General features: G+C 42.4%; 1 long non-coding RNA gene across 1 annotated transcript; it reads right to left on the reverse strand.

Annotated features, from left to right (window-relative positions):
* Positions 1 to 3295: 3295 nt before the first annotated feature.
* On the reverse strand, positions 3296 to 26381 carry LOC147113476 (uncharacterized). The gene is made up of 2 exons (XR_015079216.1): positions 26295 to 26381; positions 3296 to 5948 (listed from the first exon to the last, which is right to left on the reverse strand). It is a non-coding gene; the product is annotated as an uncharacterized LOC147113476 (long non-coding RNA).
* Between the last annotated feature and the right edge of the window lie 5 nt (positions 26382 to 26386).

The raw sequence follows: 26386 nt of genomic DNA on the forward strand, positions 1-26386 counted from the left end.
TCACAGTTGTGATGTAGGAAACGCGGCAGCCAATTTTCATACAGCAAGATCCCACAAACCGCAATTAAATCAATGATCAGATAACCTGTTTCGGTGATGTTGGTTGAGGGATAAATGTTGGCCAGGAAATCAGGACTCCCTTACTCGTCTTAAAATAGGGGTTTTTATGTCCACCTGAGTAGGCACATATGGCTTCAGTTTAATATCTTATCTGAAAGACCGTATCTCCCACAGAACTGTAATCTCTCAGTATTGTGCTGAAGTGTCAGCCTAGATATGTGCTTAAATTCTGGTGGAAGCTTTAATGCACAACTTTCTGACTCAGAGGCAAGAGTGCAACCACTGAGCCATGGCTTGGCAGTTGCACCTCAACACTCTAGCAATCAAATAATTTCACACACGTTAGTACTAGCGGTGAAACTTTGCAAATTTATCCTTCCCTCCATGAAATTATCTGCCACAACCTAAAATCTGGCCCTTGTTAGCAGGAGTGCAGACACAGACATAGCCATCATTGGTTGACTCAGGATTGTTGGAGCATGCGTTAAGCAATGGAAAGGCTCTGGGATTAATCCTCTGACCCTCAGCACAATTTTTTTCAATCAGCAACCACCATACCCATTAGTCTGTCCTTGTGCTGTTTTCATCTAGCTCGACCCTTTTCTTACCCTACCTAATATAAAACCTATCTGAACGTGTTACTTTAGGATTCATTCCAACTACTTCAGATTGCCCTCATGCATTTGGTTTCAGTTCTTAGACATAACTTAAGGGACCTTTCATCCAATACTTAGATCAAATGTTCAGTATACAATCATAAAAGACCATATAATCATAATCTTATGCAATAGTTGATCATATTTCTGTGGCTTTTATTTTATTTTCTACTACAATGCCATAGACTATTTAGCAGAGCAGTTTGATGCCACGGCTGTTCAGCCAACAGCTTCACATGGTTACTGATGAATTGCCCAAATTTTGCAGTTTAGTTAATGATATTAAACTAAGATTGCTTTGAAATATTGTATGTATCTGTCTGAAATGGTGACATTTTGCATTCCTAGTCAGTATGCCATTCAGACTAGTTCTAGATATGTTATTTTGCTTCGCTGCTTAAACCTTCAATAATCCCTTTTTTGGCCAAAGTTGCAATTTAAAATTATGCACCGTAATTTCTCAACAGAGATGAGACATTTATTTTTTTAAATAATAACTATTATGAACGTGTTGTGTTTTTTTTAATAGAAACCAGGAAAATTAGATGGCCAAACACGACATTATTTCTGGATGTAACAATAAGAATTTAAAATGGTAACAAATGAATGTAAAGTATCAAATACAGATAGAGTGAGCAGAAATTTGGTGTAAGATTTTGATGTTTTGAAACTGAGCTATACAGGATGAAGATTAAAAACTGACTCTAAATGAAAAATATTTTCACAGGAACAACCTACTACCACTTAATTTTCTGACTATGTCAACAATGAGTGGAGTTCAGTGAGAACAGCAATCCGAAACATTTGGTGAAAAACATGCACCTTCTATGTTTACCAAGAATAGAAATGCATATAACAGAAAGGCTATGTAACACACCTCATCAGTCCTAATCTGTAATTACCCAGATGTAGAGGGTGGTGTGTAGGTCAGCCTCACCACTGACTTATGAGCGGTTCGAATCGCTTCCACTCCCTTGATTCTAGACCTTGGGCTTATTTGGGGGTTGTGACAAAAGTGCAGCAGACAACTGGTTTTGGTGCAAGAAACTTTGATCTTTATTCAAGAAAGAAAATACAACATAACAATCTTATACTCTAATAAAAATGGGGAACATTTTAATACATACGAGGGAAATACAGTAGAAAATACCTCACCCCTCCCTATCCCACTTCCTAGCTAAGTTGAACTCTAGAGGACCAGGGATAATGCTCACCAAACGAATCCTTGACAGTTGAGCTGGTTTGTGGTTTCGGAGTTCACTGGATGTGTTGGTCGGTGTCTGCTGTACCCCGGACACGGTAGAGGACTTCGACTGGTCAGCCTTTGCGAGTTCGCTGATGTGGTCGGGTGCGTTTTGGGTTTATGGGGTGAGTACCCACTTTTCTTCTGTAGAGATAGGGTTTAGAGTTCCTTTTAAGTAAAAATCTTACCCGAGGGTAAGTCAGGAATAGATTGTAGAGTGGAAAACTTTTGAATCTTCGGTTTTCTCCTGAGTTGTTTTTCTTTGGTCGCGGTGGCTCGATATTACCAGGTTGGTTGGTGGTAATATTTTGATGGTAGTTTCATAAGGCTCTTGTTGCTGCGATGTGTCCGATGATGTCCTGGGTCACTGAAGCTGTTGAACTTGGGTGTACGGTAGAATGCTGCCCCGTCTCAATGCTCCGGTTTCTTGTGTGTTGCTTCTAGAGAGAACTGAGTTCTTGAGAAAACAGGCCTTCAATTGTACTTTGAGGGGCCTTCTAATCTGCGCACCAAATCAGTCCCGGTTTATTGTTTGATTTGGGCGGGCTCGTTAATGGTAACTTGATTAGAAATGTGTAAAATAGTTTTGGGATGCTGTACTGATTATTCAATGAGCTGTTGAGCTCCTAGTTAATTGTCATAGCTATACTCAGGTTTCGAGTCTCCTGTCTGAGCCCGAGATTTCTATGTAGGTTGGCGAGGTGATTTGCGTTATGCATGTTTTGGATGGGTCCGGTGTTTTGAGTGGGGACTGCACCTCCGTGGGTCGATTGTTAGGATGTTAATGTCTGATAGGGGCTGAGTGAGGTTACAAGGTTCCCCAGACAATTTTATTTACTCCAATACCCAAACTGTCTTTACAGAGGTTGATCCCATTCCCTGTTGCAGCCTTTTCTCCCTTTACAGGCCCAACATGCCTTTTAAAATGCCAAATCTTGGTTTCCGACCTTGAATCTCCCTCCGTTAGGCCCAATGCGTATTTTATCATCCTGAAGCTTGTTAGAAAGAGTCCAAAGTCATTTTGCTTAGGGTTTTCTTCTAGCTTTGGGGGAATCTGTGAACTTTGAGAATCTTACACAGAGGCTCCATTCCATTGTTTCCATAATGTTGCCCATCTAATTTTTATTCAGGTGTTAGCCTGAATTTATTTCTCATATTGTTTCTGTTCCATCAGTTTTTGACAGCTAATGCCCGTGTAAAAATAAATGCTAAAACAATCAGACAGATTGTAACAGAATGAAGAGGCTGTACGAAGCATTCTGTTTCCATCCTGTCAGTTCAGAATTCAGTAAACATGAATCATATCTCAGAGACTCAAAGTACAATGCACCCCAGCAAATAATGCATGACAGAAAACTTGATTAGCAATGTACATCCATACCAGTTTGGAAAACTGGAATCGCCACTTGATTGAGATTACTCAAATTGGGGGGAAAATGGTGCACAGAATGTGAGAACCGCTTTGCCAGATTGCTAAAAAATGGACATCTATAGAACCCAGCTAGATTTGCAGGGACATGATGCCTTAGACATACCCCTGCCCCCAAATTATTAGGATTATGAAAGCTGATTTTCTAATTGGGGTACAGTGGTGAAGCAACCTGAAATGCATGAGCACATCTTATATAAAACGTGCATGGCACAGACCATGCGAGACTTTGTGAGGTTCGCTTGTTAAAATAATTATTCATTGCTCATAGGCTTGGGCCATATTCTGGGAATATGCAGGCTGAAGGATGGGGTATCTGAAGCAGCAGAAGATTTAAAGAGCTGCTGCTGTTCCTGAAAGGCTCAACAACAATTACAGGAATGCAAGTTAACATCTACCAAAATGTAGTCACTGTTTTGAGAGAAATGGCTTACGGTATTGCCAGAACCCAGCGAGGAGGGAAAGGAGTGTCTCCTTTACCAGAAGAGCCCTGAAGGTGATGCCGAAGGAGGTGCAACAAGGCATGATTGTCACCTTTAGGTCTGAGGGGCACCCTCCTCAGAAGTCTGTTGTCCGTGCAAAGGGGTTACAGACCAGGTGACCTCTGTGTTGCATGTGATGGGGGTCAATGGCAAAGACAAGTAAAAAGAGGACATTTGGCAATGTAATTGTACCCTGAATGTAGATGCTTCAACTGTAACATTATGGCATAGCTGCAACACACACTTTCACCTCAGTTGCATCTTGACTTCGGAAACATGGGGCCCGAATATCCATAAGCTTCGCTCCTGATAGAAGTGCCAGAATATGCCCACCAGAAACCTTCACTACAGATCCCACCGGAGTATCAAGGGTCAGAAGGACGTTCCCTATTTGTAAGTATTACTGGTAGGCAACCTACAGCACTATGGACACCTCTAGGGTGCATGCTAGAGCAGGAGCAGATACAGTCAAAAATTGCCAAAACACTCCCAGGTAGTCTATTAAATTCAAACAGATATTTACCTTAATGGAGGTGACTAACCCTTTAAAAAGTGCGTCTGTACCATGCTTCCCATCTGCTGAGGCAATAACTTCCCAGTCGAGGTTAAGACCCAACAAATCAGGTACTTCCACATACAAATTTAGCAAATGGATCCTTAATCATGTGCAGGACCCTCATTTTAATATTTAAATCAATGCTACATTCCTTACAGGCCGCTTAAAAAAACAACTCAGGACCAACTTAGCAGTAGTCCGGGTGCAATATCGCACTGTGAAAATCGGCATTGTTGAGCCGGTTTCATGCTTGAAAATGAGTGCACTCTTCTGATTTTGGTGATTAAACAAATAGTCTGTAACTAAAATAATTTTAAATAAAACTTAATAAATTAAATTAAAATTTGATTGGCCGGGGTGATGATGCACTCCAGTCCCCGCGGTGCCCACCAGTTGCGGAAGGCCTCAAGCGTGCCGGCAGACACCGCGTGCTCCATCTCCAGGGCCACCTGGGCGCAAACATGGCCGCGGAAGAGAGGTAGGCAGTCGGGCTGAACGACCCCCTCGACCGCCCGCTGCCTGGACCAGTTAATGGCTATTTTGGCCAGGCCCAGGAGCAGTTGAAAATGGGTGCAACAATGTGGAATTTAGACCCTTCTGTATCTACACTATCAAATCAATTTAACGACCTTGATGAGTATCCCGCAACCTTCTAAATGCGAGAGTGTTGTTAGAGTATCTCCTCTGACATGTTCAGGTAGGAGTGTTGGGGTCAATAATGAGGATCCTGGGGTAGTGACAGGTGCGGCTATAACATCTCAGGTGTTGTCATGCCTGCATTTGCTGTCCCTTTATTAACTCAGCTTCCTCATCTAAATCATGGAGTGCAATAGGACCCTCCAGATGAATTCCTATCTTCAGTATTTTGTTTGCTGCTAGTTTCTTTGCAGTAGCAATCAACAACACTGTACAAACGCTGTGAAGATGCAAAAAAATACTGCCCTCCATGGGAAAAGAAATATATCAAAGTTTCTTCCAAAAAAACACAAATTTCAATTAAACTTTGGGAGCGATAACCTAGCTTTAGAATCCAACTTCAGCAGGTCAGGCCAGTGGATTAGTCGTGCACCCAGTTTAAATGGGGCAATTGAGTACCATGGATAAAGCAAGCAATGCGTACTCATCGTAGGGCCTCATTAACATAAACGGCTCCATTATAAAGTCTGGTGAAGGCCGGCAGTGCAGTTTCCCTTTGGACCTCCCACAAGATGCAACACATAGCAACTCAGCAACTCTGAACACAAAATCCTGAACAACGCTCACCCAATTTCAACACTGATATCTTACATTAAAGATTGTACATACATGGATTCAATAATGAGACAATACAGTAATTAATATTCAATAAAATTAGCATTAATTAATTTAACAGAAAATCAGGGGCTGGCGCCGTGTAATTTCCCAATATTCACTCTGAGTGTGTACCGGGAGTGTTGAAGCAGTAAATCTCCTCTTAGATCCCCAGATGAGTCCATTAATGCAACATCTTCTGCAAAAAGCACTGCAATTATTTCAGAAAAACCTGGAACAGACAATGACAAAGAACACATTATTGATGCAGGCCTCAAATGGGACAGTTGACTGTCTCGTCCCACTCCTCTTTCAAGCGAGATAGGTTTGGTAAGTTTGCCAGCTAGCCTTATATAAATCTTGGAGCTGGAGTACACAGCGCAGATAAAATCCAATTTTTGTCTACATATTCCCACAGCTACTAGCTTCTTCATGAGTGTATGAAGCCAGGACAAAAGCTTTACAAAATCGATGAAAGTAATGTTAATTGCATTACAACCGTCTAACACCCTCTTGGCCATTCAATACATTTCTAATTTTTTTAATATTGCTATTTTGCTCCTTCCAGTTAGTAACTGTTACTTATGTGGATCTGTACTTATCATTCGCATTATAATCTTTCTTTCTTTGTGTTTGTCTGACATTTGCACTACCTCAGCAATCTATCATTTCAGCTTATATTTCTTTGCTAAACAATCACCTCTGCTTGCCTTTAAGTCTTAGCAGCTTTAAATTTCTACAAATCAGATTCTTGAACATTACTGCCTATCACAGTATGAAAGCTGGATGGCAATTTCCTCTTTTGTTCCCTGAGTTCTCATTTTAACCAGCTTTAGTTGTCTTTTTTTGTTCTTATTTTAAATCTTGTGCTAATCTTCCTAATAAGATCCTGGTATTGGATCATACAATACTTGTTTCAATTGTATAAAAAGGAGTTAAGATTATGTAGTAATATATTGTATATATGGAAAAACGTTTGCTTTGGGACAATTTGCTGATATTTTTGTTGTGAGGAATTCACATTTTGGCTTTTATGAATATTAACAGTGATATCAATAAGCAATAAGTTTAGTTATTTTCAATATCTTTCTGAAACATATGCATCATAGTGACAAATCTTTCTAATTATTTATACTGCAGTGTCTAAATTTTTTCTTAGTGTCTGTAGTCTTTGTTTTTCTGCTTTCTTATTGGTTCATACATTTTTCTGATTGGTGATATTTGTCAGTGGAAAGTAGTCACATTAAATATTAATCATTTTGTCATTCATCATCCCATCACGAATCAGATTACAGACATGACACTTCAACAGAACATCATTCCCTGACTCCATCAGGACTGCTGTATAGCATCCAGTCCCAACAGACTCTCACAGGTAACCAAGGGCAGAGTGGCAGCATAGCTCTCAGGGTGCCTCACCTAAACAAGCCTACAACTCAATTTATGACAGTTCTGATGTACAACAGAAGCCTTAGCCTTCACAGGTATGGTAATCAGTTTATGGATGGACCCCTGGATCTGATCACAGGTGGGGGGCTTGTGAAGGTAGATCGGCTTCAGTGTCACTTGACTAGAAAGGAAAACTATCAGCCAGAGTCCTTGGTCCTAATCACTTGTCTGTGTGTTTGGGGATGAAGTTTAGGACAAGAATGGGAATAGCTATTATGCCAGTCATGGTTAAATAAGCCATGTCAGTACTCATTGTTTAGGTTGAAACATGAATAATAATTGGGTGAGGCACTAAAGGGCTGCTGGCATTTTCAGATCAAGAGGAAGAATTTTTTATTATTTTTTTAAAATTTTTTTTTACACGTCCCAGGTACTCAGCATGGTTTTATCACCATCCTACCAAGCTTTCATGCCAGCTATCACTGTTTTATGTTACTTTTGGGGAAAAAAAATCAAAATCATAATTGTATTTGTGTGGTGTTTCAACTGTACATACAGGGCTCTGTGTCTCTTCTCTTTTGTTTCCTGATCCAGATCAGTTTTACGTTTGACCCCCTGAAGGAGGCCACCTACATCCTTAGATGTTACATATTTAATTATCGAATCCTTCATACCATCGGCTGGTCAGTTGGGTGGTCCAGCCCAAGCTGCATGACCCCGCTGCCACCTAGACACACGCGAGTCACTTGGCCATGAGAATCAACCACTGCCGTCTGCATGGCAGCCCACTGCTATTCCAGACTCTTCACAAGGAACCAGGTTGTGGTCCCAGGTACTCAGCATGGTTTCATGAAGGGGAAGTCATGTTTGACAAATTTGCTCGAGTTCTTTGAGGAAGTAACATACAGGGTGGATAAAGGGGAACCAGTGGACGTAGTGTATTTAGACTTCCAAAAGGCATTTGACAAGGTGCCACACAAAAGATTATTGCTCAAGATAAAAAAATCACGGGATTGGGGGTAATATTCTGGCGTGGGTGGAGGATTGGCTCTCTAACAGAAAGCAGAGAGTTGGGATAAATGGTTTGTTCTCAGACTGGCAATCAGTAACTAGTGGTGTTCTGCAGGGGTCAGTGCTGGGTCCCCAACTCTTTACAATCTATATTAACAATTTGGAGGAGGGGACAGAGTATAACATATCAAAGTTTGCAGATGATACAAAGATGGGAGGGAAAGTAGTGAGTGAGGAGGACATAAAAAACCTGCAAAGGGACATAGACAGGCTAAGTAAGTGGGCAGAGATTTGGCAGATGGAATACAATACTGGAAAGTGTGAGGTTATGCACTTTGGCAGGAGAAATCATAGAGCAAGTTATTATCTTAATGGCAAGAAACTGGCAAGTACTGTAGTACAAAGGGATCTGGGGGTCCTGGTGCATGAAACTCAAAAAGTTAGTATGCAGGTGCAGCAAGTGATCAAGAAGGCCAATGGAATGTTGGCTTTTATTGCTAGGGGGATAGAATATAAAAACGGAGGTATTGCTGCAGTTGTACAAGGTATTGGTGAGACCACACCTGGAATACTGCGTACAGTTTTGGTGTCCATACTTAAGAAAAGACATACTTGCTCTCGAGTCAGTACAAAGAAGGTTCACTCGGTTAATCCCAGGGATGAGGGGGTGGTCATATGAGGAGAGGTTGGTCATATGAGGAGAGGTTGAGTAGATTGGGACTCTACTCATTGGAGTTCAGAAGAATGAGAGGCGATCTTATTGAAACATATAAGATTGTGAAGGGGCTTGATCGGGTGGATGTGGTGAGGATGTTCCCAATGATGGGTGAAACTAGAACTAGGGGGCATAATCTTAGAATAAGGGGCTGCTCTTTCAAAACTGAGATGAGGAGAAACTTCTTCACTCAGAGGGTGGTAGGTTTGTGGAATTTGCTGCCCCAGAAAGCTGTGGAAGCTACATCATTAAATATATTTAAAACAGAAATAGATAGTTTCCTAGAAGTAAAGGGAATTAAGGGTTACGGGGAGCAGGCAGGAAATTGGACAGGAGTCTAGGTTCGGAATGGTCATGGCCCTATGGGTAGTGTAGTGGGCCCAGGGGCCGTGTAGCCTGGTTCTGCTCCTACTTCTTGTGTTCTAATTCTGTGTTGGATTTCAGGAGATGGTTTTATTCCTGTTCCTGGCTGGGGTGGAGATCGCCTTTACAGAAGGTAAGTACTGTAGAAAATATAGGGACAGAGTGATCTCCTGGACGAGTTTCGATCACCTAGATGGGTTGGAGAGGAATTTCCCAGATTTTTTCTCCCAAATTGGCCATTGGGTTTTTTAATCTGGTTTTTCGCCTCTCCCGGGAGATCACATGGGTTCGGGTGGATGGAGAGTGATAGAAGATTTGAGGTTAGGATCAGATCAGCCATGATCTTATTGAATGGTGGAGCAGGCTCGAGGGGCCGATTGGCCTACTCCTGCTCCTATTTCTTATGTTCTTATAGCAAAATACTGCAAATGCTGGAAATCTGAAATAACAGAAAATGCTGGAAAAACTCAGCAGGCCAGGCAACATCCGTGGAGAGAAATTAGAGTTGACGTTTCGGGTCGAAACCCTTTTTCAAAAGAGGAAATAAAATAGATCGAAGTCAGGGCTTCCCTTCCCCCCCACCTGACTTCGATCTATTTTATTTCCTCTCCAGTTTTGAAAAAGGGTTTCGACCCGAAACGTCAACTCTAATTTCTCTCCACGGATGTTGCCTGGCCTGCTGAGTTTTTCCAGCATTTTCTGTTGTTATTGTGGTCCCAGGTACCCTGCAATCATGCTTTGTTGCTTCAAACTCCACGTTGTATGTTCTGTGATACTGTGCCTCTAAATGTAATTTGGGTTCAGGCCTGTCGAATCAGATATGACTACATACATATGTATTTGAAAATCAATTTCAAATATATTAACATAGCAGCAACATGACCATAGCAGTAAGAGGACATTACACTACTTATCACTATGGGGAACTTTTACCAACATGACAGTGATTATCTCTGTCCTGGGAATTACGCCACCCGAGGTACTTTTCTTCTGTGGAGGATTCACCGTATCTTCTGGCCTAGGTGTAACCCAATCGCTTTATACTCTCTTATCACTGCTATGTGACAGCTCTGCTGCAACTCCTTTTTGTTTACATTGCACTTTCCTAGAACTTTATTACTCTTCTCTAAGCTAATGGCACCTTTTGTTGAATTAACACACTAGTGTCCTTGCAATTAGAACCAGTAAATATCAATTACCTGTGACCAAATATTGCAGCTCAAAATTAAATTACATTTCTCAAATGAAAAATTTAGCTTTCACACAGCTACAATATGCTTTGTAGCCTTATGATACAAAGCAAAGCATTGGTAGTATAACACTAACAAACTCGATCAAATTCTGCTGTTACCCTGATTAACCCTTTCCATTCTAGTTTATTACATTCACCCAAAGTTATTAACCATCACTGCCTACCAAGTTATTTGGCATCAGCTACATAATCCAGGTCCTCATATGAAGTTCATTAGTCAAAGAGATCTGCCTGCCTGACCCCTCTTCCAGAATGCTGAACAGTGGGGCCAACGTAGGCCAGAACCCTCCTTTTTGCCACAAATTGACATCACATCTTCAACCTAGATCTTGCTCATGGGCTGAAGGGTGCCTTTTGGTTGCATGCCTCGTAGCTCCAAACCTAAGTTTAGTTGATAAAACCCATGTGGTCGGGAAATGGTAAGCAATTGGCAAATTCAAATTTGGTCCCTCTAGCCCATGAGGCCTATATGATGACATCATTTGCACATCAGTGAGGTTGGCCCTGTGAGGCACTCAGTGGCATGGGTGCCAGCTGGCTCTTGCACAATGTGCTCGCCCACTGACCATACATATTCTGGCAGTCAATGCTAGAGGGCACCTGCTTAATTGCTGGTAACAGGACAGTATATGTAGTTTATATAATGCACGTTATACAATTGCCTCATTACAGTGTTCTTCATTCAAGGAATGAAACTTTTCCACAGGAAATGTGAGTGCCCAATTGAATAAGTTAACCATAATGTGTTGCAGAGAAAGCTGTCATGGCAACTTGGGTGACCCTGATAAGAGCAGTGTTCAAAGCAACAACTAGGAAATAGTTGAAAGATTGCAATTAAATGGAAAGTAGTGTATAATGGATCAACATAAATGACTTTAAAACTGATGGTTTGCTTCCATTGAGGATTGACTGCTGCTTAGTCCTGGAGCAGATTGTATTTACCTTTTCGCTGAATTATTTTTATTTGCTTCCTACCAGTGGCAAGTCAAAAAGTGGCAATCAGCATGAAGTGGCAATAATGGATGTTTCACTTCAATTTCCTCAAAAAGCAATGAATCATTTTGCAACACAATCACTAGATGCTAGTTACTGTTCTGTCACTGGAATATTATGGATGTTTTAGTATATTGTCCAATTTGAAGGAGCCATGAACATTTCCATCTGAATAGCTAAGAAGAAAATAATAATAGAATGAATGTTTGGTCCTGTAGGAAGTTAATTGCTCGAATTAGGTATTATTTAAACTTAATGGAGTTTGAAATCATATTGGTTCGGATTTTGCGGTGGGTAATGATGGTGAACTGTCAGTGTTTGCCGTCATTACCCCTCTGAAACTGACCGTAACTTCAGGAGATAGTGTACGTGCAAACGCAGAAATCCTGAATTTGTGATCAGTCATTCACTGCTCCAACAGAGGCTGCGCTATGGATCTCCCTGACCACCCCTGCCACCTATAGTTGGTAATTAGTGAAATCAGCACTAATATCACTGTTAAATCCCCAAATATATATTAAGCCTTGTTGGAATAGGTATAACTGGAGTATTGACAACGTATTGACTGCTAAACAACTGTTCTGGCCCTAAAAAAACTTTTTTACATTGTGGAATGTCAAATTTCTCCATTATGATTTTAAAAAGTTTTTAAAATGTAAATTTTAAGTGTGTTCATGATATTTCAGCTGCTACCTTATCCCCATGTGACAGTCCCAATCTTTATTTACAGTGAGTATTAAAGCTGCCTTTTATTTCCTGGTTTGCTGTCTGTGAAAATTTTTCAATGTGATTGGCTGCTTAGGCAGCTTGATGACGTCACTGCTGCACTACAGTCTGAATCCCCTATTCACAGCATAACAATCAATTACACATCGAGAAACCTCAAGTTTTTGCCACAGAGATCGCAAGAGCTCTGTGGGCAGTTTTCTTCGAGGTCAGCGGCGATCACCATCACATCGCCGCTGACCGCAAATTACGGGCCATTGTTTTGCAAAAGTTTGGTTGTTTAATGAAGGTGAGAAAAACAGTGGCCTAGGATTACTGGAGTGGGGCAACTCAGTGTGCCTGAGTAAATAGTCTTGTTCCTGCACCCTTCGGCTCAAAATATTTTTGCCCACGAAGTTGCTGGAAGTGCGTGTTGATAACGGCACGAGGACAACACTATATCTGGGACCTAGTCATAGAGTCACAGAGTCATAACGGCACAGAAGGAGGCCATTTGGCCCATCAAGTCTGTGCCGGCTCTCTGTAGAGCAATCCAGACAGTCCCTTTCCCCTGCTCTATCCCTATAGTCCTGCAAGTTTATTTCCCTCAAGTGCCTATCCAGTCTCCCCATGAAAACATTGAGTGTCTCCGCTTCCACCACTTCCATCGGCAGTGAGTTCCAGGTCCTCACCACGTAAAAAGGTATTTCTCACATCCCCCCTGTATCTCTTGCCCAAAACCTTAAATCTGTGTCCCCTGGTCCTTGTACCATCAACTAGTGGGAACAACCTTTCCCCGTCTAGCCTATCCAAACCCATCATAATCTTGTACACCTCTATCAAATCACCCTTCAACCTCCTTTGCTCTAATGAAAACAAATCCAGCTTCTCCAACCTGTCCTTGTAGCGAAGATCCCCCCATCTCCAGAATCATTCTGGTAAATCTCCTCTGCACCCTCTCAAGTGCCTTCACATCCTTCCTAAAATATGGTGACCAGAACTGGATGCAATACTCCAGTTGTGGCCTAACCAGCGCTTTATAAAGGTTCAGCATAACTTTGCTACTTTTGTACTCAATACCTCTATTTATGAAGCCCAAGATCCCATATGCTTTGCTAACCACTCTCCCAATATGTCCTGCCACCTTCAGGGACCTATGCACATTAACTCCCAGGTCCCTCTGTCCCTGCACACTCTTTAAAACTGTGCCATTAAGTGTATATTGCCTCTCCCTGTTCCTTCTGCCAAATTGCATCACCTCACACTTCTCTGTATTAAATTCCATCTGCCACTTGTCTGCCCATTCTGCTAGCCTTTCTATGTCCTGTTGCAATAAATTGGTATCATCCTCACTGTTTGCCACACCCTCAAGTTTAGTTTCATCTGCAAATTTAGAAATTCTACTCTGTATTCCAATATCCAGGTCATTTATATATATCAAAAAAAGCAGTGGCCCCAGCACCGACCCTTGGGGAACACCACTGCCTACCATCCTCCAGTCTAAAAAACAGCCATTTACCACAACCCATTGTTTTCTGTCCTTAAGCCAATTCCTTATCCAAGCTGCCACTGACCCACCTATTTCATGAGCCTCAATTTTGTTAACCAGCCTTCTATGTGGTACTTTGTCAAATGCCTTCCAAAAATCCATGTAGATAACATCCATTGCATTCCCTTCATCAATACTCTCCGTTACTTCATCAAAAAATTCAATTAGATTAGTCAAACATGATCTGCCTTTTACAAATCCGTGTTGGATTTCCTTAATTAGCTTAAACCTCTCTAAGTGCCTGTTAATTTTTTCCTTGATTATTGTTTCTAAAGCTTTACCCACGATTGATATTAAACTGACCGGCCTGTAGTTACAGGAAACTCTTTGGTATCTGGCACCGACAGGACCGGGATGGTGCCGGTTGATTAAAAATTCCGGATGACGGAGAGGGTTATCTATTTTTAACAAACAAAGAGTCAGACTCCTGTTATTGAGGTGTTCAGACTTCTGACAGCGCCAAGAAGCCAAGTAGTGGCAGTTTGGAGAACTACCCCCACTGACTAACTTGGCCACCGCAGGAGACTCGGACTCGGCAACATTTCCGGTTAATAGAGAATTCCGGATATCTAGGTGCCGTTTAAACGAGAGTTTCCTACACTAGGATTGCCCTTGCACCTTTTCTTGAATAATGGTGTCACATTTGCCACTTTCCAATCCTCAAGCACCTTCCCCGCATCTAGGGAAGATTGGAAAATTATGGCAAGCCCTTCTTCTATCTCCTCCCCCAATTCCCTTAGCAACCTGGGATGCAAGCCATCTGGACCAGGTGACTTATCCACTCTAAGCATACCCAGCCTTTCTAGTACATCCTGTCTATCAATTTTCACCCCTTCCATTGCTTCTACCATTTCCACTTCTACCAATATTTTGTCAGCATCCACCTCCTTAGTAAAACACCGATACAAAGTACTCATTGAGTATTCTAGCCTTGCCCTGTGCCTCGAAGCATATATCATCATCTTTGTCCCTAATAGGCCCGACCCCGTCTCTTACTACCTGTTTACTGTTTATATGCCAGTAGAAGATTTTTGGGTTCTCTTTTATGTTAACTGCCATTCTACTCTCATATTCTCTATTTGCCAATCTTATTTTCATCTTCACTTCCCCTCTCAACTTAATGTATTTGGTCTGCTTCTCCCTTGAAAAATTCACCTGACATGCATCATACACCCTCTTTTTTGATTCATCATCTTCCCTATCTCCCTTTTCATCCAAGGAGCCCTTGCTTTGGTTCCCTTACCCTTCCCTCATGTTGGAATGTACCTAGCCTGTACTTGGAACATCTCCTCAAAGATCACCCATTGTTCCATTACAGTTTTTCCTGCCAGTCTTTGGTTCCATTTCACCCTGGCTAGATCCTTTTGCATCCCATTGAAGTTAGCCCTATTCCAGTTTAGAAGTTCCACTCTAGATTGTTCCTTGCTCCTTTCCATTGCTAATCTAAATCTTATGATACAATGATCACTCGTACCAAAGTGTTCTCCCACAGGCACTTGGTCGACCTGGTCCACCTCATTCCCCAGCACCAGATCCTGCAATGCCTCCTTCCTAGTTGGGCAAGAACATACTGGTTAAGGGAATTCTCTAGAACACATTTCAGAAATTCCTCCCCCTCTTTTCCCTTTAACCTAGCATTATCCCAATCGGTATTTGGGTAATTAAAGTCACCACTCTATAGCTCTTGCATATCTCTGCGATTTCCCTGCAGATTTGCTCCTCTACGCCTCTCTCATTATTTGAAGGCCTATAGAATACCCCAAGAGCGTGATCACACCCTTTTTGCTCCTCAACTCTAACCAAATGGATTCTGTCCTTGTCCTCTCAAGAACATCCTCTCTTTCCAACACTACAATGTCTTCCTTAATCAGCACTGCCACCCCACCTCCCTTTTTTCCTTCCCTATCTTTTCTGAACACCTTGTACCCTTGAATTTTAAGTTCCCAGTCCTCACCGTTTTAAAGCCATGTTTCCGTTATTGCCACATGGCTAATTGTGCTTGTAGCTCACCAACCTTATTCACCACACTTTGTGCGTTTACGTACATGCATTATAAACCCATTTTTGAATTTTTCGTAGTCTTTCTTAGTCTGCTCCTAACGAATACTTCCGCCTCTAGTACTACTCAACACACTCACTCTTATGCACCTTATTCCTCTTTTCTACTCCTATATGCTGGTGCCCATCCCCCTGCCAAGCTAGTTTAAACCCTCCCTAACAGCACCAGCAAACCTCCCCGCGAGAATATTGGTCCCGGCTCTGTTGAGGGGTAACCTCTCCGGCTTGTACTGGTCCCACCTTCCCCAAAAATGGTCCCAATGCCTCAGAAATCTAAAGCCCTTCCTCCTGCACCATCTCTCCAGCCACGCATTCATCTGTTTATTCCTCCTATTCCTGTACTTACTAGCACATGGCACCGGGAGTAATTTGGAGATTACTACCTTTGAGATCCTGCTTTTTAATCTCTTTCTTAGCTCCCTATAGTCTGCCTGCAGGATCTCATCCCTGTTTCTGCCCATGTCATTGGTACCGATATGGACAATGACCTCTGGCTGTTTACCCTCCCCCCTCAGATTGTCCCGCAGCCGCTCAGTGACATCCTTGACCCTAGCACCAGGGAGGCAACATACCATCCTGGAGGCACGTCCGCGTCCACAGAAACACCTATCTGTTCCCCTAACCAATGAATCCCCTATCATTATTGCTCTTCCACGCTTCTTCCTCCCCCCGTGCAGCTAAGCCACCCATGATGTCGTGGCCTTGGCTCTGGCTGCTCTCCCCAGAGAAGCCATCACCCCTTCCAGTTTCCAGAACTGTGAACCGGTTAGCGAATGAGATGCACTCTGGGGATTCCTGCCCTACCTGCCTGGTCCTCCTTCTCTGTCTGTTGGTCACCCATTCACTCTCTGCCTGTACATTCGGAGGCTGCGGGGTGACCACTTCTAGAAACGTGCTTTCCAAGTATTTCTCAGCCTCGCGGATGCACTGTAATGACTCCAGCTGCCGCTGAAGCTCCGAAACCCGGAGCTCGAGTTGCTGCAGTTGACTACACTTCCAGCACGTGTGGTCGTCCAGGCCACAAGAAGCGTTCAGGATTTCCCACATGGCACAGTATGTGCAAATCACAGGACTGAGCTGCCCTGCCAGGCCTCCATTTACCAGACTATGGAGGTAATTTAGCCGAAATAAACTTAAAACTTTACAAGAAACACAACAGCTACCCACCAATCAGCACTTCTCTCTATTAGATAGGCTACGAGCTACTTAGCAGAAATATACTCAAAACAGAACAAAAAAAAACTTACCACCAATACTCACCCTCTACTTACCTCTCAGCTTCCTGTGCCAGCGACACCTTTGAATTCTGACGTCACTCCTTCATTGTGTCGCTTGTGGACTGTCTCCCTCGCAGGACCTTGGTGAACAACAGGACAAACATGAGAAGGAGGGTGAATTCAATGTCAAATCAGGTAAAGAAAGAGAAATAAAGAGAGGTAAAGAAAGAAAGATTGGCTTAAGAGAGAGAGAAAAGAGAGACAGAAGGGAAAAGTAAGAAAAACTCAGGCGCGATTTTGCTGATCTCGGCAGGTCCGTGGTGGGCGACATTGGAGGTGGGTCCCGACCCCGCTGCAGGCTCCATCCCACGATCTGAAATAAATTTCCCTTGATTGGCTGGGAAACGCACTGGGTGGGCTTAACAAGCCCAATTAGAGGAAGCGGGTCTGGTAACGTCATTTGATGATGCATCATCAGCCGTTTTCCTTGAAGAGACCATTGCCAACTTAAATTTGACATTTGTGCTGTCAGTGTTCTATAGCATTGAGGTACTGCAAACACTGACAATGACTGCACAAAGCCACAGGGCTGCACCCAGGCTCTCCCATGACTCCCTCCATATGTTTATGGAAGTAACAGCACACGGAGATCCTCTTTCCTTCCCATGGGCAGAAGAGACCTCCCCAGGAGATCAACACATTGCAGAGGAGGGCACAAGCAGGGATGTGGTCAGGAGGACCTGAGTGCAGTGCGACAAACATTTCAATGATCTCAATAGATCACGAAATGTTAGTACAAAGCCACATTCAACCTCATCCTGCTGTGCCTCTCATCACATCCCCATCACTCTGCCTTCCCTACCCTACTCCTGCATATCCTTACTCACACCAACTTACCTTGCTCCTCCATCCATCCCTCTCTATCTATATTATCACATCCCCATCTTACTAGCCACCCCTCACACTCATACTCATCCTAGTGCAATCATACCAACTAACACACAAGGGTAGGCACTTGGATGTTTTATGCAATGTTCATGTAAAGTTTCTGTTAATATGGTGTCAAGCATTGAAACCTTTATTTTCAACACTTTGCGTTCTTGGACAGATTTGTGTGCACCTTTGGAAGTGGCTTAGTGAGTTGCAGTGAATGGTGAGACATAACAGTACCCCCTGCAATGATGATGAGTGTGAAAGGAATTGCTTGGGCATTGTAGGGATGCTTTATGGTGTTGGCGTGGGGTGGTGCCAGCCTAACGCATCATGTGGCATCCAGGGTATACAGCATCAAGTGAAGTAAATCTGGCCATGGTGAGGCCATCACTGGCTTCCCGGGCAGCAATGTGCTTAGGTGCTGATGCCCTCTGTCCTGTGCTGCATTCATTGATTGCGGAGAAGGTTGGTGGTGTTGTTGGGGCTGCTAGCATTGGGGCTGATTGTGGTGAGATTCTGAGGACCAAGGTGAGAGAGTATAAAGGGTACCCATGCTGATGGCATAGATGGCAGGTGAAGTAGAGCTGACAGAAGCGATCTGTCAATGGTGAGAGAGGTAATGAGGTCAGACTGGATGGAGACTTGTGTAAAGACTTGCAGCATGGTGAATCTGTTGTGGAAATGCAGTGAGGAAGAGCTTGTGGCTGAGGGAAGATATGTCTGTAAGGTGGGAGCTTTTACTGTACATTTGGCGCATTCAACTAATCAGCTGATTCAATGGCCAAAACCTCCCACCTCAGCTTCACAGACCTGGTCTAGCAACAGCATGACACCCATGGGCAAGCTGTCAAATTCAAAAGGTCAGTTTAAAGCCATTGTTAAGTGGCTGTAAACAAGCCACTAATCATTTAAATTGGCTTCCCTGACATTTGGTAAAGGTGCGTGGCGGTGGCTTCACAGCGGGGTCCTGACCCGCTGGGGGAAAAAAAACACTGCCACCCGACCCGCCACCGATCACGCCCGCTGATCCCCCCAGAAAATCATGGCCCATATCTTCAGTGCAAGTGGATACGTGGAGCCCACATATACTGCTCCATGAAAATTGTGTCTAATCAGCACTTGAGTGCTAAACCTACAGGTGTCTGATTTAGTACCTCCAGACAAGTTCAAATTAAGGTAATCGTCAATTAGAACCAATCTTGAGTGCTAAAACCTGACTTCCAAACAGACGTGTCTCATTAGCACAGCACCCATTTGGCATCTGTTTTCACCCCGTCACCAAAATAACCCCCTCAATGTCCTGAACAGGCCCACTGAAATCCATTTAACATCTCATTCAAAAGGACAGCATCTCTGAGAATGCAGCACTCCTTCAGTACTGCACTGAAATTTAGGCCTAGGTTATGTGCTCAAATCCTGGAGTGGGGCTTGAACTCACGACTTTCTGATTCAGTGATAAGAAACTGTGTTAAGCTGGTACTTGCTCATAATAGAAAATAATAGATTTGTAATACTTCCCATTCTAATAATGAGCACCTGGAATAAGCTACTGTAGAACTGCCAGCATCCATGGAAAACCCCCTAGCATGTCCCAATCCCTTCCAGAGAGAAGGGACACAGACAAAAAGTTGGGAGAAAAGTTCTTCAAATGACTATCACCGGTTGGCAGATGTTCAAATACAACTAGATAACTAAAGCACAGAATTTTAATGAGACCACAACTGATTATTCAAGGGGTTAAATTTGCTAAAACATTTACTTTGTTTACATACTTTGTTTTGCTATAATACTTTTGCAAAATGTTTGGGTGCTGATGCCCTGTGTCCCATGTAGCATCAGGTGGTTGTGGAGAAGGTTGGTATTGTTGTTGGTGATGTTGGTGTGCCTGGTGATGTTGGTGTTGAGGCTGATCGTGGAGGGATTCAGAGGACCAAGGTGAGATTTTTTCAAGGGCACCGACGTTGCTGGAATATATGGCAGCTGAAGTTGAGATGACCGGAGCGATCGGTCAATGGTGAGAGAGCTTGCTCCAAGGAGGTGACAGTGGATAGACAGTTTACTCCAAACACTTCCAAATTGCATACAGCTTAAAAGTGTCTTCCAAGTCCTGAAGGCTCCAGCTTCTGACATTGGAAAGTGAACAGCTGTGAAATGTTAGCTTTCATAACACTTTTGCAGCTGTCACCTATTCACAGCAATAGGGAGAGACAGAGAACCCGACCTACTTACCTGACATGATCTCCAAACGACGTGAACCTTGTTAAAAAAGTGGTAAAATAGAAACAGGCTGGCAAAATAGTAGTTAACAAGCATTTAACTGTCTTAAATGCCTTCCCCGCCGCTTGGTGTCGGGTCTGTTCTGAAATCGCAGACCCGACACTTTGGAAACTTACATGGAGGCGGGTTCGGAGCAGGTTCCCAACCTGCTGTCAATCATTTAAATTTTAGAAACATAGAAGATAGGAGCAGGAGTAGGCCATTCAGCCCCTCGAGCCTGTTCCACCATTTAATGAGATCATAGCTGATCATCCAAATTCAGTACCCTGTCCCTGCTTTCTCCCCATATCCCTTGATCCCTTTAGCCTTAAGAAATATATCTAACTTCTTCTTGAATATATTTAATCAATTGGCCTCAACTGCCTTGTGTGGTTGAGAATTCCACAGGTTCTGGGTGAAGAAATTCCTCCTCATCTCTGTCCTAAATTGCTTAACCCTTATCTTTAGACTGTGACCCGTGGTTCTGGACGCCCCCACCATCGGGGAACATCCTTCCTGCATCTAGTCTGTCTAGTCCTGTTAGAATTTTATAAGTTTCAATGAGATCCCCTCTCATTCTTCTAAACTCCAGCGAATATAAGCCCAATCGACCCAATCTCTCCTCATACGTCATTCCTGCCATCCCAGGTATCAGTCTGGTGAAGCTTCACTGCACTCTCTCCATGGCAAGAACATCCTTTCTCAGATAAGGTGACCAAAACTGCACACAATATTCAAGGTGTGGTCTCACCAAGGCCATGTACAACTGCAGCAAGACATCCTTGCTCCTGTACTTGAATCCTCTCGCTATGAAGACCAACATACCATTTGCCTTCTTAACTGCCTGCTGCACCTGCATGCTTAACTTCAGCGACTGGTGCACAAGGACACCCAGGTCTCATTGCACTTCCCCTTTTCCCAATCTATTGCCATTCAGGTAATAATCTGTCTTCCTGTTTTTGCCACCAAAGTGGATAACCTCGCATTTATCCACATTATACTGCATTTGCCATGCATCTGCCAATCACCCAACCTGTCCAAATCATATTGGAGTTTCTCTGCATCCTCCTCACAGCACACACGCCCACCCAGCTTTGTGTCATCTGCAAACTTGGAGATATTACATCTAAGTCCCTCGTCTAGATCATTAATATATATTGTGAATAGCTGGGGTCCTAGCACTGATCCCTGCGGTACCCCACTAGTCACTGCCTGCCACTCAGAAAAAAGACCCGTTTATTCCAACTCTTTGCTTCCTGTCTGCCAACCAGTTCTCTATCCAAGACAGTACCTTACCCCAATCCTGTGTGCTTTAACTTTGCACGCTAATCTCTTATGCGGGACCTTATCGAAAGCCTTCTGAAAGTCCAAATACACCACATCCACTGGTTCTCCCTTATCTATTCTACCAGTTACATCCTCAAAAATTTCCAGTAGACTGGTCAAACATGATTTACCATTTGTAAATCCATGTTGACTTTGTCCGATCCTGTCACCGTTTTCCAAGTGCTCTGCTATTACATCTTTTATAATGGACTCTAGCATTTTCCCCACTACCGATGTCAGGCTTACCAGTCTATAATTCACCCTTTTCTCTCGACCACCTTTTTTAAATAGTGGGGTTACATTAACTATCCTCCAATCCATGGGAACTGTTCCAGAGTCTATAGAATTTTGGAAGATGACCAGCAATGCATCTACTATTTCTAGGGCCACTTCCTTAAGTGCCCTAGGATGTAGATTATCATGCCCTGGCAATTTATCAGCCTTCAATCTCATCAATTTCCCTAACACCATTTCCCTACAAATACTGATTTCATTCAATTCCTCCCTTTCATTAGACCCTATGTTCCCCGACATCTCTGGGAGGTTATTTGTGTCCTCCTTTGTGAAGACAGAACCAAAGTATGTATTTAATTGGTCTGCCATTTCTTTGTTCCCCATTATAAATTTCCCTGATTCTGACTGCAAGGGACCTATGCTTGACTTCACCAATCTTTTTCTCTTCACATATCTATAGAAGCTTTTACAGTCAGTTTTTATGTTCCATGCAAGCTTACTCTCAATCTATTTTCCCCCTCTTAAATTAATCCCTTTGTCCTCCTTTGCTGAATCCTAAACTGCTCCCAATCCTCAGGTTTGCTGCTTTTTCTGGTCAAATTATATGTCCTCTCCTTGGATCTTATGCTATCGCTAATTTCCCCTGTTAGCCACAGTTCAGTCACCTTTTTTGTTTTCATTGTTATGCCAAACAGGGATGAACAAATTCTGTAGTTCATCCATGCAATCTTTAAATGTTTGCCATTGTCTATCCACCATCAACCCTTTAAGTAACATTCCCCAATCCATCCTAGCCAACTCATGCCTCATACCATCGTATTTTCCTTTATTTAAATTCAGGACCCTAGTCTCTGAGTCAACTACTTCACTCTCCATTTTAATGAAGAATTGTATCATATTATGATCGCTCCTCCCCAAGGGGCCTCGCACCACAAGATTGCTAATTAATCCTTTCTATTTACATAATACCCAGTCTAAGATGGCCTGATCGCTAGTTGGTTCCTCGACATATTGGTCCAGGAAACCATCCCGTATACACTCTTGGAATTCCTCCTCCACAGTATTGTTACTAATTTGGTTAGACCAATGTATATGTAGATTAAAGTCACCCATGATAACTGCAGTGCCCTTATTGCACATGTCTCTAACTTCCCATTTAATGCCATCCACAACCTTAGCATTACTGTTTGGGGGTCTGTATACAACTCCCACTAACATTTTCTGCCCCTTGGTATTTCTCAGCTCTGCCCATACAGATTCCACATCATCAGAGCTAATATCCTTCCTTACTATTTTGTTAATCTCCTCTTTAACCAGCAATTCTACCCCACCTCCTTTTCCTTTTTTCCTGTCCTTCCTGAATATTGAATACCCTTGGATGTTGAATTCCCAGACTTGGTCATCCTGGAGCCATGTCTCCGTAATCCCAATTATATCATATCTGTTTACACCTATTTGCGCAGCTAATTCATCCACCTTATTACGAATGCTCCTCACATTCAGACACAAAGACTTCAGGCTTGATTTTTTAACGCTCTTGTTCCTTTTAGAATTATTATTTACTATGGCCCTGTTTGATTTACACCCTTGATTTCTCTACCTTCCACTTTTGCTTTTCTCCTTCCTGTCTTTTGTTTCTATCCTTGCTTCCCTTTCCTCTGTCTCCCTGCACAGGTTCCCAACAGAACCGCCTCTGGACCAGCCCTCTGAGTGCTGGCAAAATTGTGGCCATTGATTCAGAATTGGATACTGTATCTGCACAATGACAAATGGCATCTGCTATATTTGCTTCAAAGAAATTAATCACTTGCAGTTATTGCACATTTAAAAGCATAAATAACAGTTAGAATTTTGTAGTGAAAATTTCTTCCAATTGACGATTTCTGGGTGTCTTCAGTATAAAATATCCACACTTCTGGGGAAAAAAGATTGAGATTTATAGAGCATCTTATCACCTCTGAGGAATGTCTCAAAGTGCTTCACGCAAATTACTTTTGAAATACAGTCACTGTTGCTATGTAGGCAAAAGCAGCAGCCAATTGGCACACAGCAAGAACAAAAGCAGCCATAAAATAAATATCCTGTTAAAGGGGTAGAAATTTAACCTCATTGTGCCCGTTTTACGGCTGAGCCCGAAAATGGGCCCAGACAAATTTCTTCCCGTCTGTTTTTGCTGTTGTTTGAGGGAGAAATGTTGGTCAAAACACCAGGAAAACTCTCTGCCTTTCTTTGAATAATACTACAGAATCATTAGCATTTACTAGTTTAAGATCTCAACAAAAGGTCAGCACTTCGTGATAATCCAGCAACCCCGCATTGCTGTGTCACATCAGATTATGTGCTCAAGTCCTGGAATAATAATTTCAATCAACCACCTCTTAACCAACTGAGCCAAGCTTGTACTATTGCCCTAAACATTTCTTGACGTGAGCTGCTGTTGCTTTAACTCTCGTAGTTTTGTAGCAACGGACTCCTCTAAATGCTTTTCTCTCGTAAGTCCTTGTCACAGCTAGGAGGAATTGCTGGAGCTGCACTGTGCGCCGTAAGAGTTTTTTCAACTTGATGAAACACACTAATGGGCACCAAGAACCTGAGCATCCATAATTAAACAGTACTACTGCAGAAATAACAGCAGAACACGGTGCCTGCACCACGCATGACTTGCTGGTTGTTGGAATTGTTTAGACTGTGTTATGTATTTAGGTGCTTTATGCTTGTTATGGGAAAAATCTGGGCAATATAACATTCAACCTGCCTAAACCTAGTACAGATTAAGGAGTATGATCACTGTATTAAATATTTTCAATTAGTTTAAAATCCAATCGGAAAATTATCAGAAAGATGTTCAGTTCCAATATGAATATGACTGTGTTCTAGCAACAACAACATCGCATGTATATAGTGACGTTAACATAGAAAAACGTTCATCGGTGATTTTCATTTTAAATTATCTTTCGGGAATTCTTTGTCAACGATTGCATAACCAGTTCCCTAGGGCTTTTCATTTACTCCAACAGGCACAAGTGCATAAAAGCAAGGCAAAGACTTTTAGACTTTCTTTTGTAAGTCTCCAAATGACGACATTAATGCTATGCCATCAAATATTTTTAATTCAAGATTGAGTGAATTTCCATTATTAATTTCAGACTACTGCACTATCTGTAGGAGCAACAAAGAGAATTCATGCTGAAAAAAGAGGAAGCAACTGTCCATGATAAAAGATCTTGTACGGCAGCATTGAGAGATTTCTAACAGTGCTGCATAGATTGATTTTTGAATGTGTAAATGTGCATTATTTGGGTGTTTTTTTATACTAAAGAGAAGGTTGCACAAAGCCCATTCCAATACAGTATCTGTATTATGATCAGGATCATGGTGCTTATGTTTAAATTGCAGTAGTGTTCGTGCTGCTTAGCATAGTTAAAACTATTCTATTAGTCTTTCTGGAATCAGATGGCACAGAAGGAGGCCATTTGGCCCATCGTGCCTGTGCCGGCTCTTTGAAAGAGCTCTCCAATTAGTCCCACTCCGCTGCTCTTTCCCCATAGCCGTGAAAATCTTTTCTTTTCAAGTATATATCCAATTCCCCTTTGAAAGTTACTGCTGAACCAGCTTCCACCACCCTTTCAGGGAATGAATTCCAGGTCATAACAACTCGCTGCATTAAAAAAAAATCTCCTCATCTTACCCTCTCGTTCTTTTGCCAGTTGTCTTAAATCTGTGTCCACCACAAACTTACAATTAAGAATTTAGAGTTGGATTCAGAGCTCCAACCTTGATCATAAATCCTGTAAAATTACCCAAATTTCATCATTTCTTTGTTCCCCTCCCCAGCTTCATCAACATTTCTGTGTTCCCCCCTCCCCTCTTAAAAATATCTTCTCATCTAAGATTACAATTTTATTTCTAACATTTTCGGTCATAAGCAAAATGAGATCCATTCTTGAAATAACTTGAAATACCACCTATATCATGTGCTTTTACTGAGGCTTTCCAGAAAACATCGCCTTGTCGATAAGATATACTGTAGTCATTTAGCATAGACTCCGTGCTTGATACCGGGATAAGCTGCAATAGCGATGGAGAAATGCGTTCATTTCCCTCGCATCTTGACTTGGTAGGAATTGTTATAAATGGGGTATAAATCATGACTGTTTCCTGTACAGATAGTGACCATTCCCGCATGTTACACCGGTGAGATCCAAGTAATGGGGATCACACGTGGGATACATGTGTTATGCAAACTAGTGCCAACTTGTGCGTGATGTGTAACATATCGCATGCGTTAAATGACATTACTGATTGGCTGCCAGGCTGAGGGAACTACAGCTCTTTCGGAATGAAGGGGTTTCCTACTAGTACCCCTCAGTTTTCTCAAAACCATTTTTGAATGGGATTGTTTATTGCGCAGTTAACAGCGAAGCAAGAGTATGAATATATTAAATCTAATATCTTAGTACCTAGTACTTTTAAAGTTATGATAATGATTAGTATATAATTCGTTTAATCTGATAGTTAAATATGGCAAGTTAAGTTGTTTTACTGATCTGGTATTCTGATAACAAAAATCTACTTACTGTGCCTATTGCTACCGTGAATATCACGGTGCTCGGTATTAGGAGAAGCGTTAGTTCTAATGTACATGGTGGACACTTTTGTCCACAATTTT

This window comes from Somniosus microcephalus, chromosome 8 (assembly GCF_052327205.1).
Source record: "Somniosus microcephalus isolate GS21.2 chromosome 8, FLI_Smic_1.0, whole genome shotgun sequence".
Lineage (NCBI taxonomy): Eukaryota > Metazoa > Chordata > Chondrichthyes > Squaliformes > Somniosidae > Somniosus > Somniosus microcephalus.